This window comes from Dipodomys merriami, unplaced genomic scaffold, assembly GCF_024711535.1.
Source record: "Dipodomys merriami isolate MVZ:Mamm:240054 unplaced genomic scaffold, mDipMer1.0.p SCAF_1, whole genome shotgun sequence".
Classification (NCBI taxonomy): domain Eukaryota; kingdom Metazoa; phylum Chordata; class Mammalia; order Rodentia; family Heteromyidae; genus Dipodomys; species Dipodomys merriami.
Window position 1 is genome coordinate 49068346 of NW_027202270.1, and position 17281 is coordinate 49085626.

Below are 17281 nucleotides of genomic sequence, written 5' to 3' on the forward strand. Positions count from 1 at the left end.
AAGAATGTTCAGTTCTATAATATAGAAACATTCATCATCTTTATGATGCTATGCTATAAATCAAAAGAAGTTACAAAAGGAATTACTGTAACATAGATTAACTTCTGACCTTTAAAGATAATATACGTTTTAACACTTTTGTTAAAATATATTAATTGTACAAAAGAATAAATTTCATTGTCATTTTGATATATTCCTATAACATACTTTGATGATATTCTTCTTGATTTTAATGAACTTCAAATGTTTTAATTATTATATTATATTATGCTCCAAAAGTATCTTTCCACTGAATATTCTTAAATCAAGTTAAAAATTATACATTTGAATTCCTACAACATGTCTTCTAATTCATCAGAAGAATTTTACATGTGGGAAAGATTTTACATTTCTGCTTTTTTCATTATTGAAAAGAAGACAGTTGGCTGTAACATAGAATGCAAAACATGTGGTCTAGAGCTGGGAAGGTGGCTTAGTGGTAGAGCGCTTGCCTTGCATGCATGAGGCCCTGGGTTCGATTCCTCAGCACCACATAAGCAAAAAGAAAAAAGCCTGAAGTGGCGCTGTGGCTCAAGTGGTAGAGCACTAGCCTGAGGTGAAGAGCTGAGGGACAGCACCCAGGCCCAGAGTTCAGGCCCCACGACCGGACCCAAAAACAACAACAAAAACAACAACAACAACAACAACAATGTGGTTTATTTTATATATTTCTGCCACTAATGGGAAAGCTGGCTCAATTATTGTCCTGTATTTTCTTCACTGAAAAGTGTCACCTATCACTTGGTGTTCTTTTGCTGAATATTACCACTCAGAACACATGTAAATGTTTTGTCATTTCTTTTTTGTTTTTTGTTTTTTTTTCAATTTAATTTAACTTTATTTTATTTGTGACCATACTGTACAGAGGGGTTACAATTACATGGGCAGGATAATGCGTACATTTCTTACCAAGCATTGCAGCCTTCTCCTTTGTTTACCCTTCACATCCCTTCCCAGCCTCCCCCCTCCCCCCCACCCAATCCTCCCCCCCCAATGCTCCCCCCCCCCCCCCGCACCAACGTTGTAAAGCTCGTTTTGGACATGACAACTTGTACTTCTCATTGTTGCAACAGGTCCACCTGTATGCTTAAACGTCTTCTTTTTCCCCATCTCCTCCACAAGTTATACTGACATCAAATATAGTGAAAGCAGGGGTTATACTGTGGGGTAAGGACATACAAAGCAACAAAGAAATAATCTTATAAATGCATTAGAAACACATGCATGAAAGAAAAAAACATTAAAATACATATCTAAGGGTTCATTTTCCTAACATCACATTATCTGACCTTTTCCGCTTGACTCATACATATACTAGATATTGCAAATAAGGGAAACCAAGGGACCTATGTTTCTTTGGGCCTGGCTTACTTCACTTAATATAATTTTTTCCATTTCCTAACAAATGGGGCAATGTCATTCTTTCTGATGGAGGCATAGAATTCCATTGTGTATATATACCACATTTTCTTGATCCATTCATCTACTGAGGGGCATCTGGGTTGGTTCCATATCTTAGCTATGGTAAATAATGCTGCAATAAACATAGTTGTGCTGGTAGCTTTATTGTGGTCTTGTTTGTAAACATTTGGGTAAATGCCCAAAAGTGGGATTGCTGGGTCATAGGGGAGCTCTATGTGAAGTCTTTTGAGGAACCTCCATACTGCTTTCCAAAGTGGTTGAACAAGTTTACATTCCCACCAACAATGAAGTAAGGTTCCTTTCTGTCCACATCCCCTCCAGCATCTGTTGTTGTTAGAGTTCTTGATTTTTGCTGTTCTAACTGGAGTGAGGTGGTATCTCAATGTTGTTTTGATTTGCATTTCTTTTATGGCTAGGGATGTTGAGCATTTCTTCATGTGTTTATTGGCCATCCTTCTTTCTTCTTCAGAGAAGTTTCTCTTTAAGTCTTTAGCCCACTTATTTATTGGGCAGTTATTTCTTTGAGGATTTGTTGTTGGGGGATTTAATTTTTTGAGTTCCAAGTATATTTTAGATATGAGATCCTTGTCCATTGTATGGCTAGTGAAGATCTTCTCCCAATCCATGGGCTTTCTATTGATCTTGCTAGTTATGTCCTTTGCCATGCAGAAGCTCTGCAACTTTATGCAATCCCATTTGTCCAACCTTTCTTTGATTTGTTGTATTTCCGGGTCTCTATTCAGAAAATTTCGGCCTGAGTCAAGGAGACCTAGGGTTTCTCCTATTCCATCCTGTAAAGTTTTCAGAGTGTCAGCTTTGATTCCGAGGTCTTTGATCCATTTGGAGTTGATTCTGGTGTAGGGTGATATATAAGGATCTAGCTTTAGTTTTCTACATGTAGTTAACCAATTTTTGCCAGCACCATTTACTGAAGAGGCTGTCTTTCTTCCATTCTATTGTTTTAGCTCCCTTATCGAAGATTAGGTGGCTATAGGTCTGTAGTTCATTTCTGGGTTTTCAATTCTATTCCATTGGTCCTGAGGTCTGTTCTTATGCCAATACCAAGCTGTTTTAATTACTATGGCTTTATAGTAGAATTTGAAATTTGGTATTGATATTCCTCCAGCAGTGTTCTTTCCGTTGAGGAGCGTTTTTGCTATTCGGGGTCTTTTATTGTTCCATATGAATTTTTGGATTGCCTCTTCTATTTCCTTGAAGAATGAGGGTGGAATTTTGATAGGTATCGCATTGAATTTGTAGATAGCCTTGGAAAGTATTGCCATTTTCACGATGTTAATCTTTCCAATCCAGAAGCATGGGAGTGTCATTTCTTTTTAAAGCATAGCATCATTCTAGAGGACAGCATCCTTACACGTAAACTTGTAATTGTGGATTGAGATCACAGTGAGAATATTAGGTTTACATAGTAACAAATTCCTAACATGATATCAAGGTTGGCTTTTCTTACTATTCAATGATAGTAAAGAAATGCATATGAAACATACAAGATAATTTTGAGCACTTTTCATTCATTTCTCTTAATATTGCCTTAAGGTAATACTGGATTAGAGGGTTCCTGGCATTTGAGATTGCAGGAGTCTACTTATCAGAACTCCAAGATAGGCCAACATTTAGAGCTTTCATTATGCTGCTACCCTGTGAAGTCTTTACCTATACTTCTACACTGAGAATTACTCAGTTGTTCTATTCCTGTTCTGATGGTCCTTTAAGTAAATTCGAAGTACTTCAAATACTTGGTGCAGAGTCCATAACAGCCATTCCATCCTCAACAATTGCATTCTTGCCAAGAGTAATGGTGTTTGATGCTTAAAGGAAACTAAGTTGGGAGAATACAGAATAATTCAGAATTGGCTTTGCCACTGCACTTTGATAACCATTTTGGGTGGTGAGATATATGCTTTCTCATAGTGACCAGGTTAGGGTCAATGGCCTTTTTTTTCCATTTCTAAATTGAGATACCAATGTTTACTAAAGAATGTAATGTTAAGAATTAAGGTAAGGAAAGCAGCATTCTTTTTACAATAGGACCTACCATGAATAAAGAATTGCATTTGATATCTGAAGGACTGATGTTTGGAAGTCATGTTTCAAGTACCAGCGATTATGCTAAGTGCTTCCAATGTGCTTGTTGTAAATTTGGCACAACTCAACTGCTAAGTGGGAAGACCCAGCTCCACTCCCTAGGCTTTGAGTAGAGCCTGATGAAAAAAAAAAAAGGCAGGAGAGTTCCATTTACACCACTTCAAGTGATGTAATGTTTGTGCATTTTCATGCTATTTTTTTTCCTGTTGCTATAATGAGAGCTAGGCAACATTCAGATCTTTTTAGACCTCTGAAAATTTTTCAGTTAGTAGAAGAAAGAAAATAATACTTTGAACTGAACATAAAATTCAGGAACTGCAACATATGAGTACTGGTAAAATTCTGTCCAGCGTTTTTGATTGATGGCCTTGAAGAATGAACTAGATATATGTATGTATTACTAGAGAGGAAAATCTGTGTTACTTTTATTTGTTTTGTTTTAGCATGCTAGTACTGAAGCTTGAACTTAGAGCCTGAGTGTTGTCCTTTAGCCCTTTCACTCAAAATTGGTTTTCTACCATTTGAGCCATAACTTCACTTCTGGCCTTTTGCTAGTTAATTGGAGGCAAAAGTCACACAGACTTTGCTGCCTGGGCTGGCTTTGAACTGTGATCTTCAGATCTCAGTCTCATGAGTAGTTAGGATTACAGGTGTGAGCCACTGGTTCTGGGCAAGAGAGGAAAATCTTAATTAAAACCTTGACAATCTGATTTAAAATTGTTTTGAATAGAAAGAATTGCTTGTTCTGGATAACACAAAGCTTTAAGTGCTTCTCTTGGGTATTTTGAAGTATACACAGACCCTGAAGTCAGGAAGAAGTAATTTCTCTATGTGGTGTTAAATCTGTTTTGTTGAAAAGAGAAAGATGTGTGAGGATGGCCAAAGATGGAATAACAGTAAAACAGAGAGTCAGAAAGGGAAGTCACTGGGGAAAGACAGATTGGGGTTTGTGACTATGTACAAGTCCAGGACTATTTGTATAACAACTAAACCCTTATACTTCAATGGCCCTTCTAGATATAGTGTGTCAAACAGTAAAGCTATTGATAGATACCCAGAGAATCTCTGCCTAAAGGTATAATATCTAGTTAATTTCTAGTCTCTCTCTCTCTCTCTCTCTCTCTCTCTCTCTACATATATATATATATAGATAGATAGATAGATAGATAGATAGATAGATAGATAGATAATATATATCTATATATATATATATGTAATCTAGAGAATATTCCTAAAAGTTAAAGAGGGGGTAAATTAAAAAGTTTTTATGTTGAATGATAAATCACACATAAAAATACCTCATGATTCTCAAAATTTAGTGGGCTAATTTCTTACTCTTTCTATTGTCCCCCTGTTCATCATTCATAGGCATCTATCTGATACTTAGTAAGATAGATATCATTTTCAATTAAATCATAATATTTATCATAAAGCATCCATCATCAAATTCATAGTCAAGGGTAAAAATTGTATTTAGTGCAAAGATAGCTATCCTATATTCTCTTGCTTGTTTGGTGTACTTTTATCTGTTTATAATGTATTTAGAACTTCTAACTTTCTAAGTAAATTTTACAACTCTGGACTGAAAATGTATTCTGAACCTTATGTCTAAAAATGATAAGGGGGGCTGGGAAGGTAGCTCAGCGGTAGAGTGCATGCCTTGCAAGCATGAGGCCCTGGGTTCGATTCCTCAGCACCACATAAACAGAAAAAGCCGGAAGTGGTGCTGTGGCTCCAGTGGTAGAGCACTAGCCTTGAGCTGAAGAGCTGAGGGACAGCGCCCAGGCCCAGAGTTCAGGCCCCATGACCGGCAAAAAAAATAAATAAATAAATAAAAATAAAAATAAAAATAAAAATGATAAGGTCTGTGATATTTAAAGGAGCAGAACAAATATATCAGCTATTCTTGATAATTTCTTCCTTGCAAAGTCAGGTTGACTAGCATAATAATAACAACAATAAAGGTCTAATTTTCTGCCTTCTATGTAGATATGAGTGTTTGTGTTCATTGGCTAGAGTCAGTATGAGACTGATTCATGGTAAAAGACAATCTGTTATTAACTATATAGAGTAATGATCTATCACAGGATTGTTCTACTCAATGATTTGACAAAATATATTTTCTTCCATTAAAAAATATAATAGGGAACCTTGTCAAACTACCTTTCATCTTTTTTTCCCCCACAGGCAAGTCTAAGAATTTAGCCTTTGTATTTCTGGAAGAAAAAGAATCCTCTAGTTCCTCTTATTATTTGTCAGTGTACTTTCCTAGAGTTGGTTTCTTTTTCCTAATGAAATGTTGGGCTACATATTAACTTAAGTATTTCATACCATCATAAGCTGGTTAATCCATATCAATAGAGCTTTAGTTTTAGGTGTCTTTGGGGGAGCCTCAAATGCTGATCGCTGAGCTCATAACATTGTAGTTCATAGTGTTGTCATCGTTGATCTGGTCAAGGATCTTCTTTTCCTTCAAATAATTATGTTATTATATTTTCCTCAAACCATTCCTAATTTTAGACTCATTTCCCCTGTTTTACCTTCAGCCATCCTAATAATAAATGTGGTACAAGTTATTAACTATGTAAATATCATTGATAAATATGTAAACTCAAGGTGTGCAACATAGTTTAAAGTACATAAGTAGTATTGTACAACAGATCCTATTGTTTGCCATACTTTATATTCATTTAACAAGACACTTTTGAAATTGGGCCATAGGTGCTAGTTATTGCTTCCAACCACTGCTTTCTAGGATGTGTAAAAATTAAATGGATGAATATTGACATTGAGAGGTATGTTTTAATTTGGAAAAAATGTTAAAACATTGTAGAATAAGAATTTCTTTTCCCATTTTGAATTTCCATTTTGAGCTTTCAGAAGTTGAGAAAAATGTGTATGTAATCCATTATATGACTTTTATATACAAGGAATTGCATATTAGGTTTTTACTATAGTTAATTCTAGACAATGAAGTAGAAAAAAGATGGAAGGGATGGCCTCTTATTCAAGCTTTATAATTGTGACCTATATTAATTAAAAGTACTACACTGTCTTTAATAATAGATAACTTTATTTTGTCAGGTGTGGGGCTTTAACTCAGGGCCTGAGCACTGTTCCTGAATGCTTTTGCTTAAGACTAGTTCTCTATCATTTTGAGCCACAGCATCACTTCAAGTTTTCTGGTGGTTAATTGGATATAAAACTTTCCATAGCTGGGCACCAGTGGCTCAGATCTGTGATCCTAGCCACTCAGGAGACTGAGACCTGACAATTGTGTTTCAAAACAGGAGAAGTCTGTGAAACTCTTATTTCCAAAAACTACTCATAAAAAGCCAGAAGTAGCATTGTAGCTCAAGTGCTAGAGCACTATCTTTAAGCACAAAGAGGCTCAGGGAAAGTGCCCAGGCTCCTGAGCTCAAGGCCTAGTACTGGCAACAAACAAAAACAAAAAACCTTTCCTATCCAGGCTGGCTTTGAATCATAATCCCCAAGTCGCAGCCTCCAGAGAAGCTAGGATTACAGGTGTGAGCCACCAGCACCCAGCCAAGTAATAGGTAACTTTTAAAGGTGAAAACTAAATGAATAGATGGTATCACAGCCTCATCAAGATCTATCAATTCTCTTTTACTATTTACTATTTTGTCTTACCTTTAAATCTGAACACTATAATAAGAAAGCCTATAAACATTCATAATCTACTAAATCTAAGCAAGCCTAACACAAGGGAAGAAATCTGTGTATTTAGTTGACTTGATTAGATTCAAGTAGTTTGCCAACTCCTTGTAATAATAATGATCATAGAGATGATGATAATTATGACAAATGTTTATAGAGATTTTTCAGATTCAATACCACACTCACTTTTAGTTTTCATTTGATTCTCACATGGCCTTTTTATATTATCTCATAAATATAGCAGTCATATTTTAAATAACCTCATTTCAGTGTAGCAGACACCATATTGCTCTCTTCATATGCTTTTCTACTTAATTTTTGAAACAGTCCTGTGAATTGAGTATGCATTACTTTCAGTAGCAAGTTACACACAATAAATATCAGCAATGACTCAGATGTTGGAAATACACTTCTTTCTTCCCTAAAGGCCTCTTTAAATATTCTACGGCTTTCGTGGAGAGTCTGTGATCAGGAGGGTCCAGGTCCTCCACTTGTCTTGTTTGTTTCCACATGCTGTTTACATTTTATGGCTCATGATGACTATCCCAGTTCTACCAATCATGCCATTTCTGGCTGCCATTTAATAAAAGAAGAAAATTTAAATCCATCCTTCTTTTCTAATGATATTTCTCAAAAAATTTGACAGCTCATATAAAATCATCAAGAAATCAACCATATAAGTACACCTAACTGCAAGGAGTCCAGAGATATCAGTTGTCATTTTGGCATCTGTCTCTAACTAAGTCCTAAGGTTTCTTTACTTGTGGAGAAAGGGAGAAGGTATGTTAGGATAGATGACCATCCTACAAATGAAAGGCTAATGTCCAAGGCTGTTTCTGGGCTAAAATTAATGGTTAATTTATGATAGTTTGCTATTTATTCTATGCTTACATAATAACTTTCCTAAGACAGTTATATTTCAACTCATCATATACAAAGGGCAACTAGGAAATATGTGCTTTTGGTTGGGTATCTGTTATATTAACTATTCCACTTATAAGAAATAAACATGTGTCCAGTGGTCCAATTGCCTAATATATAGCTTTAAAAAAAGAAATTCATAGGATGTATTATAATATCTACATCTAATAGATAGAGAAATAGCATTCAATAGAAAACAGTAAGAAAAAGATTCCTTATTCCTATCGAGTGGCATAGTGGTTACATCTATAATTCCATCCCCTCTCTGAAAAATAGCTACAGCAAAATGTTGAAGATTGATTAAGTGATACAGGGCCTACCTAACAAGTGCAAGGCCTTGAGTTTAAACTCCTTTATCCCTCCTTTCTCCACAAAAAAAGACCAGCTTGCAACTCAGTATTAAAAATATGTGATGTATAAGTTTGCTTTAAATCAAAAGAAATGGATGGACTTGGAAAAATATATGGTTAAATGAAGATAGACAATGGTTGCATGATTCTTCTTATACATGGAAGTTAGATATAACTTATAAATATACAAGTAAATACATATGATGTTATATTCCCATGTACACAAATGTATTAACTGAAGTATGGCATTTGCAAGGGTGAATTCAAATGGTGTAGAAAAATAAACTCATCATACAACAAAATCAGAAATAAATATCAGAAAAAAATATCAGAAAAAAATTGGCACTTGAAAGGTGTGTAGGAGGAGGTCAAAGGGGAGGTCAAAGGGAGGGAAGGCAGGAAATGAAGAGAGGAAGGGAGAAGAATGTGGTCATAATATTCAATACATATCCTATAAAATTAATAAAAACTGAAGGGATGGGTGGGGTGGGTGGGGTGAGGAGAATGATGAAAGTGGTGACATTGATCAAGATGCATTGTACTTACAAGTTGAATTGTCAAATTTACAACTACTTAAAGAGAATCAAACATAATTTTTAAAAGATTGCATTAAATCAGATCTCGGGATAGCATGACAGTAGTCTGAAGAGGACTAAAGAGCAAGATGCTATAGTTACATAATCAATTAATTGTTAAGTATTAGATGTCTAGGTTTTTTTATGCTATGACTGAAGTAGAGGAGAAGTGTACAGCTGCATTGTGCTATCACTTGAACGCCTGACAGGTGGCTTGTCAATAATCAACATTGAGGTGTGCTATAAGTGTAAAATACACATAAGATTCTACAGACTCAGTACAGAACTGGATTATGAAAAAAACTCATGAAATATTTTTATATTGACTACATGTGGAAATGATGTTTTAAGCATATTGTCCTAAATAAAACACATCATTAACTTCATGTCCACGTACTGCTTTTGACTTTTTATACTTAGCTACTAGGAAATTTAAAACTTCATGTAATGTAACTTAAGAGGCCAATGCTAATATGATTCATTTGGACAGCAATGATTTTCACAAAGAGAAACAAAGAAGAAGAAAAGAACACACAGTCTTTTCCATTCTCTGTGAAGGAAAAAAAAACCACATCTTTCTGTAGAGTCTTAAATTTCCCAGCCATTAGAAAGTGGAGCTTCTTTTCAAGCAATATTTGAACAGTATTTTTTAAATTTTAATGAAAAGTTCTGAAAACCCATCCCATTCCTTTTTAAAGGAAGAAGTTCCCTGGGGAAACCTGTGATGATTAATTTGGTTTCCTAGATCTTCCAGTAGAGAGGCAAATGTCTACAGGAAGAGACAGAAGCATTATGGTTATTGGAAAAAACATTCCCCATTGGAAGTAAATTCATTGATTTTGGATCAATTATGATGCTTTTAGCCTCAAATAGTAGCGCGACATATTTAAGCAAGAATGCAACATACTGTCTCAACAGTAAGTACAGAGGGAAAGCAAACTTCTATCTTTCTTCTCTGTATATTTACCAGGTTCTTCTTTCCCAGATATGTTGAAATTTAAAAGAAAATTATATAATATAATTGGGAAAAATTAGTGTACAGAAATCATATCAAACTGGCAGAGTTTAGCAGACTTACTTTTATACCCTAAATTTAAATTTAAGGAAGACTCCAAGCTCCTCATTCTCTAAATCTACATTAAAATTTTTACATTTTGAAATTCAGTGACAAAAAGAACAGGTGAACCAGTTTGGTCAATATTAGTCATTCCTTGACAAAACTTGTATGAGCAGGTTTTTCCATTTTCTAGTGATTTGGTTACCTCAAGAACTACAGTTCACGGGACCCTATGCCATTCTCTGTCAAAGAGGAAGGTTTTAATTCTTAGTGAAATTCTGATATTTCTTTCTGTCATCAAAGACATTAGGGGGCTTTCTTGGGCATGACCCTGGAAAGAAGGCCACTGGCTTTTACTGCCACAGCACCAATTCTCAAAACACATCGCTCAGCCTCTAAGTGCTCAGGTGTCCAGGGACAAGTCAATCAAACCGTCTTTTAAGCTGCTGAAGATTTTTATCTGCTCCTGTTAGGTGGCTCTGTGGGTCCTTTAAGCATTGAAGCAGAAGGTCCTTGCTATAGGATTCTGATTGAACAATTTTGGATGTGTTCCCTCACAGACTATGCCAGGTTCTTTGTGAGAGGTATCTCATTTTGTATTTGTTTGTTTGTTTGCTTGCTTGTTGGCAGTTCTAGGGTTTGAACTTAGGGCTAACATTCTTTAGGCAAGCATTCTACCATTTGAGCCATACCTGCCGTCCTATTTGTTTTCAATATTTTTGAAAATAAAGTCTTTCCTTTTACCTGGGCTCTCCTGGACCACAATCATCTATTTAAGCTCTCTGTGTAGATAGGATAACAAACCTGTTCCACCACACCAAACTTTTCTATTGAGATGGAAGTCAGAAGAATTTTTTTTTTGGGGGGGGGGGTCCTGGGCTGGCCTCAAATGGAGATCCTCCCAATCTCAGCCTCTTAATTGGTAGGTTACAGGCATAATTCCTTGTGCTGACTTGTTTTGTTTTCTAATGCCTTTTCAAACCTGAGGAAAATAAAGGCCAGCAAGTGACTGGATCCTTTTCTTCTCAGCTCTATTATAATCATGAGGAAGCCAAGTGACCTGAGCCATGACTGCTTCTTTATGAGAGCCAAGAGATCTCTGGGCCAGTGCCTAAACAATCCTTTGTCCCTTCACTGGTGAACACAGTTGGACTTCCAAAAATATTTTCAGGAGAGAAAAACAAAGCCCTGCCACTGTTCCAATTTTCTCATTTCCCTGGTGTAAGGCATTGGATTGTCCCAGACATCCGTGTTCCAGTCATTACCTTTTTCAACATCCGAGTACCAAAGCCACAGAGAAGTCAGTCATTAAATACTGTCAAAAAAAATGAATGAGATCAGAGTTTACACATTGACCATTGCTATGAAGTTCTCTCTTTAATCGTTGGTTTAGTTTTAGGTCAGTCTCAGAAAGAATAAACTAGGTAGTGTGCATCTACATGTTTTCACATGTAGTTGTTCCTCAATATCAACAAGAGATTGCTTCTAGGATCCCCTGATATGCCAAACCTTTTCCATGAAGTGTCATAGAATGTATATAATAACAAACAGTACACACAGACTCTTGCATACTTTGTATCATGTACATTTCTTACCATGTGTAGTACAAATAGACGTTATACTAAATTATTTAGAGAATCTTCTCTGAGCATGTTCACTTTCAGATGCAACTTTTAGAAAATATTTTGGAGCCATGGTTGTTTGCACCCATCCATAGGAAACTCAAGGACCAGAGGGCCAACTCTACTAGGATTCCCGGTAAAACCCTTATTTGCATTTCATTACCAGGGTGATAATTTTATAACAAGACTAAGAAGACACAAGATGTCTTTAGTACTTTTGAGTTTTCTACATTAATGACTGAGAAATGAGGGAGTAAACAAAGCTAGCAAGGATGATCATCCCACCATTGGCAGGTTTTCTTCGGGTTGGGGAGGAAGATAAGTTGGAGCCTTGGGCTTTTGCAGGTGAGTGGGCAATGAAGACATTTTCCTTGGCATTGTAAGTAGAAGTGCACTTGAAGTGTGGCATCTGGCATCCGCAAATGCTTAACTACTCAACTCAGTGTGATTGAATTATGAAGAGCAGATCCGTCATTAATCAGAAGAAACTCTCCTGCTATACTGTGAGATCACCCCACTCCATTTACCCAGCACTACAGGCTGCTTGCCTTCGCAGGTAGATCTGTAGTGACACAGAAAATTGTCCTCATTTTGGCTAAATGGTTCACTGGTGAGTTTATATCACAGGCATATAAAGACACCAGCTGTGAAATGTTAGTAAAGACTAAGATGGATGATTTTGTATTTTTGCACTTAGAACTATCCATACTTGCTAACAAAATTTCCCACAATACTCTGAATCCAGAGTAGATTCTTTATAAACAAGGTGAATTACCTAGGGCAAAAGAAGATTTTCTTCCTCCCCCCATCTTTCTCTCTGCAGAACATCCTACCATCTCACACTTGCTCCCTTCTTTGTTCTGAAAATGAGGAAGATGCAATATCTTCCCAAGGATTAGGATTGTTATTGATTAAAATCTCACTTTCGGGGGTTGGGGGTTTAGCCCAGCAGAAGGGCGCGCACAAGGCCCTGGGTTGGGTCCTCAGCCCTGGGGGAAAAAAAAGCTACAAAAATAAAATCTCACCTTCAGAAATGAAATTCCTATGTCAACTATGTTTATTCTCACTATAATCAAAAACCAGTTCCATTAGACTGTCATTCTGGAATTCTGAGAGGCAAAAATTTAAATGTTTTATAAAATAATGTACTACATTCATAGGAACAATGTGTTTCAACATTTTTATTGTGCTATATACTTTATTTAACTTTACTTCTCAAACTACAGTGGCTTAGTTGGGAAACTATATAAAATATATACTGCTGGGGAAAAAATCTCACCTTCTGAGGCATATATTCCTTTGATATAATAACTCTTCTTTACAAAGACATTACTGTCAATAAACGTTGAAGTTTTGACTGTATTGATCTTTTTTATTATCATTAATGGGGAAGACTGCAAAGACCATGAAGTTACTAAGTCATTCCCTGTTGGCACTGGTGGCAGATAGGACTGCATAGACCATTTGGAGTTTCAAGGGAAACTTTTGCCCATGGAACATTGCAGGCTAGACTGACACTAAGATTTTACTTCTTGCTGTGGTTACTTAGGAATATACAAGTGTTGAATAATAGAACAAAGGACTTGGAATAAACATGATGCTCTCCAACTTTATGGCAGTTTTATTGATCTGAGTAATGTGTCCTAATGCTTAAATTGTTACAGCATCCATTCTCAGAAAGTTTCACAATAAGGTCTTCATATTCCAACCAACCTTATCATTTATTGCTGTATATAATTCAACCCTCTGTATACCTTAACTCTGTATACATTAACTCTCATAGTCTTACTTTCAATCAAAGTTGATTTAGGAATATAGTATTATACATTATGTAATATATTGTGTATTGATCCTTTGGAATAAGGCAAACTGTTTCAATAATAAAGATAGCAATGATGATGCTGATGACGATAGATGACAATATTTCTATTTGATTGATGCTAATCAAAATTTTTCCTGCTGCACTGGCATGAAAATTCTTTATATCACTCAACAATGATATAGATAATGGCATGGCAATTGGCTTTGTGAACATTCATATTCTCTTACTTGATAAATTCAAATCTATATGTATCTCCACGCTTCATATTGCTGATGATAGTGAAACATGCTGTGGCTTCTCTCCAATGAGAGCAAGCTGAAGGCTACAATATTGTCTTATCTGTTTTCTCAGAAATCTGTGACCCCTCCTTGTGTTCTTCCCTGGATTATCTTCTGGTATGTGTACTTCCTTTTTGATATCCATGATTTCCATGGAATCAGCTTACAGGAATTCCTGGTCCTGAGTCCACCTCTACTCTTATTGGTTGTCTTCATCCACCCTTACCTCCCCAGAGCCTTCAGAATTGTTTTTATCAATTCTGGTTTTATCTCTTCTAGGAAGCCAGCCTGTCACATGTAGCTTAAGAGTTCTGTTCAAAGCACTTAATACTCTTAGCACTTGCATACCCTGTAAGCTGCAACTACCCAATGCCACACATATACTTAGTGCATCATGAAGTTAAGGTTAATGGCCATTGGTTTCTGTGTTTTATTTGTATCCAAACAGAGATGCTTGCTCTACCTCATTATACTGAGCATGTCTCACAGTTATAGTTTACTTATCTGTGCTTAATACATCTTCTGAGTTTCACTTGTTCCAGGTTTTTTTTAATTTAACTGTTCTTAAACAATACAATGAACACTAATTAATGTTCTTATATTTTTATCATTCAGCACCAACAACTTTCCTCTTGAAAGAGAAGTATAATCTTACACTCTTGACACTTTACCCAAATATTAAAGATTTCTAACTTTAATAACAATCTGTTTCTTTAACTGTTGAGGTGATTTAAAGAAGTCACATCAAATAACTTAAACTCATGTCAGTCTTTACAACTCATGGGCCCTGTGGATGGGCAAATATTTTAGTTATTCCAGTTTTTGATGGTTTAACAGATTGTACTAAAGTAGGCACCTCAGTTCTAAGGATAAGTGACAGGGAAAGAGTTTCTAGTCAGCACTAAAAATCTGACCCTGTAACACTGAAGAAAATGCTTTCTGTTGTGTAGTGTTCTTCAACTTCCCACAAAGCAGGTCTAGCAATATTCTTCCATAAAGAGTTTCTGACAACTGACTCCTCTATAGGGTGCCCAGCCATGATGGTTTATCCAGGATCCTCCATGTGTTAACAATAGAAGCCCCCTTACCTAGGTAACCAAATCAGGGAGGAGGTTCAGACCATTTTTTAGCCTTTCAGAACATGTTGCCTTAAATGTAGAGAGTGATATAGATACATTCCTCACAACATTCTAGTAAGGTTTGAAGGTGATTAATGACAATGCCTTGGCTGTGAAGACCATTGGTAGCATGTTTCTAGACAAACAATCTAGTTTTATTATCTCTGAAAAAACTTCAACTCACTCAGTATACTTTAATGTGTCCTTTTTCATAAGAAAATATGAAAGAATACAAATGACTAATTACAAAATTTCTGGGGCTGGAAAGGTGGCTCAGTGGTAGAGTGCTTGCCTTGTATGCATGAGGTCCTGGGTTTGATTCCTCAGCACCACATAAGCAGAAAAAGCTGGAAGTGGCACTGTGGCTCAAGTGATAGAGTGCTAGCCTTGAGCTGAAGAGCTGAGGGGCAGTGCCCAGGCCCAGAGTTCAGGCCCCATGGCTGACAAAAAAAATTTTTTTCTGGGTTTTCTGTGTATGTGTGTGTATTATACAGCACAAGACCACTTTATGCATATAGATGCTTGTGCTAGTGACTGCAGTAACTCTGTTCTAGTGACTCTGAAAGAGTAGTCCTTAGGTGAGCAGCAATAGCAACACTTAAGGCCTTATGCCAGGACCTACTCCAGACTCACGGAACCAAACCCTGGTGATGTCTAGAAATCCGTATCACCTAGCCCTCCAGGTGATTCTGATGCATGTTTAAGGTTGAGAACACTGTTCCAATCCCAGCTTACTGCTGCCCTGACCACAATCCATATCCAAGTTCCTCTTTCTATGGAAGTGACCCACTGAAACAGTGGCTACATTGTGCCTGAAGTAATATAAGATGCTGAAAGATGTAAATCTTTCCTTTTGCAAGTGCAGTTTACTTACATTATAGCCTCTGCTCCATTGCACACTCGTATACACGGCCCTTGACTGCTGATGAATTAAGTGGAACCTGTGGATGACACTGGCAGTAGTTGCAATAGAAATCAGTACATATCTTCCACGCAGCCGAGTGGTCCCCCAGAGTTCACTGTGAGGGTTTAATTAGAAGAGTTAAAATTTTCCCTGCTAAACGTAATAGGATGCTTATCTTAAAGTTTGGAAACATTTCAAATAAATGCAAAGTAAAAATTTCAAGGAGTATAGCTGATAGTGACAGTTACATTTTGAATGGCTGATTGCAAGGTTTATAGCTGTTTAAACTGAAGTGTTTCAATTTAGATGCTTTAGTTGCCATCTCCCCTGTGAGATCTCTTGACTACTGTCTGCCTTTTCCCTTCCTCGTAGCAACGATTTTTTTTTCTGTGAAGACTAATCTCATTTCAGTGGTGAAAATAAAGTGAGCAGTGAAATGTAAACAGTGTCTACTGACTTGAAATAAATACATTTTTCACATGAAGTCTCTGTTAAGATGTTCCAAGTCCAAAAATCTCGGTGTAATAGTGGTGTAATATCTTTACCATGATTTAAACCAATACACGTTTAGCCATTATATGGCACATCATTTAACACGGAATTATCTTCCTCAAGAAGTCAAGCCTATTGACAACCTATTTTTAACTGCAAAGACAGATGGATATTTTACAATGTCTGTAGAGCAGACATGGTTGTTTTAAGTAGACTTTGGGTGGAGAGGTCAGCAGGCTGTTTCTGGATAGCTAATTAGAATGTGTGCATCTCATGGTCTAAACACTAGGTGTGGCCTTGTGCTCATTCTGGGGCTATTGTCTTCCCCATCATTAGCAATTGCTAAATAACTCAGTAGTGTAAATCATCAGCCATCATTTATTGTCACTGTGACTTCTCTCAGTTTGGTAAGTTGACTGAGGATTCTCATGGGGCACTTCATTTGTCTGCAAGTAACAGCTGGTACAGTCCCTCACTCTTGTTATTGCCTGGTCTCTCTCTACCAGGTAGATTTCTCACATGGCAGCTCCAAAGTTTAGAAGCACACTGAGAGCTTCCAACTCTCCGTTTAGTTCTTCTTTATTGGAGATAAGAGTCTCATGGACTTTTCCTGCCCGGGCTGGCTTTGAACCGCAATCCTCAGATCTCAGCCTCCTCAATAGCTAGGATTACAGGCGTAAGTCACCGGTGCCCAGCTATAGTTCTTCATTCTTAAATAGGAATGCTGAGCCAAGGACCGCCCCCCCCCCCCCCAGGCATTTAAGGAAAGTGTTTACACTTCCTAGGTGCTGTGTTCAGGGCTTGGTGCCCATTGGTTTCATTTGAAACTCCCCAAACCTTATATGGTGCTCTTATTTTCTCCATTTAACTGTGAAAACCTAATGGACAGAGGTCGGAGAA

At 36.8% G+C, this 17281-nt stretch overlaps 1 long non-coding RNA gene across 3 annotated transcripts in view; it reads right to left on the minus strand.

Moving 5' to 3' along the window:
• Window positions 1-17281, minus strand: part of LOC138826513 (uncharacterized) — a 43219-nt gene that overhangs the window by 22971 nt on the left and 2967 nt on the right. Inside the window, exon 2 of one of the 3 annotated variants that reach the window (XR_011371731.1) lies at window positions 15860-16004. The exons of the other annotated variants lie outside the window; for them this stretch is intronic. This is a non-coding gene — a long non-coding RNA (uncharacterized lncRNA). The remainder of the gene's footprint in view (window positions 1-15859; window positions 16005-17281) is intronic. 3 annotated transcript variants of the gene reach the window in all.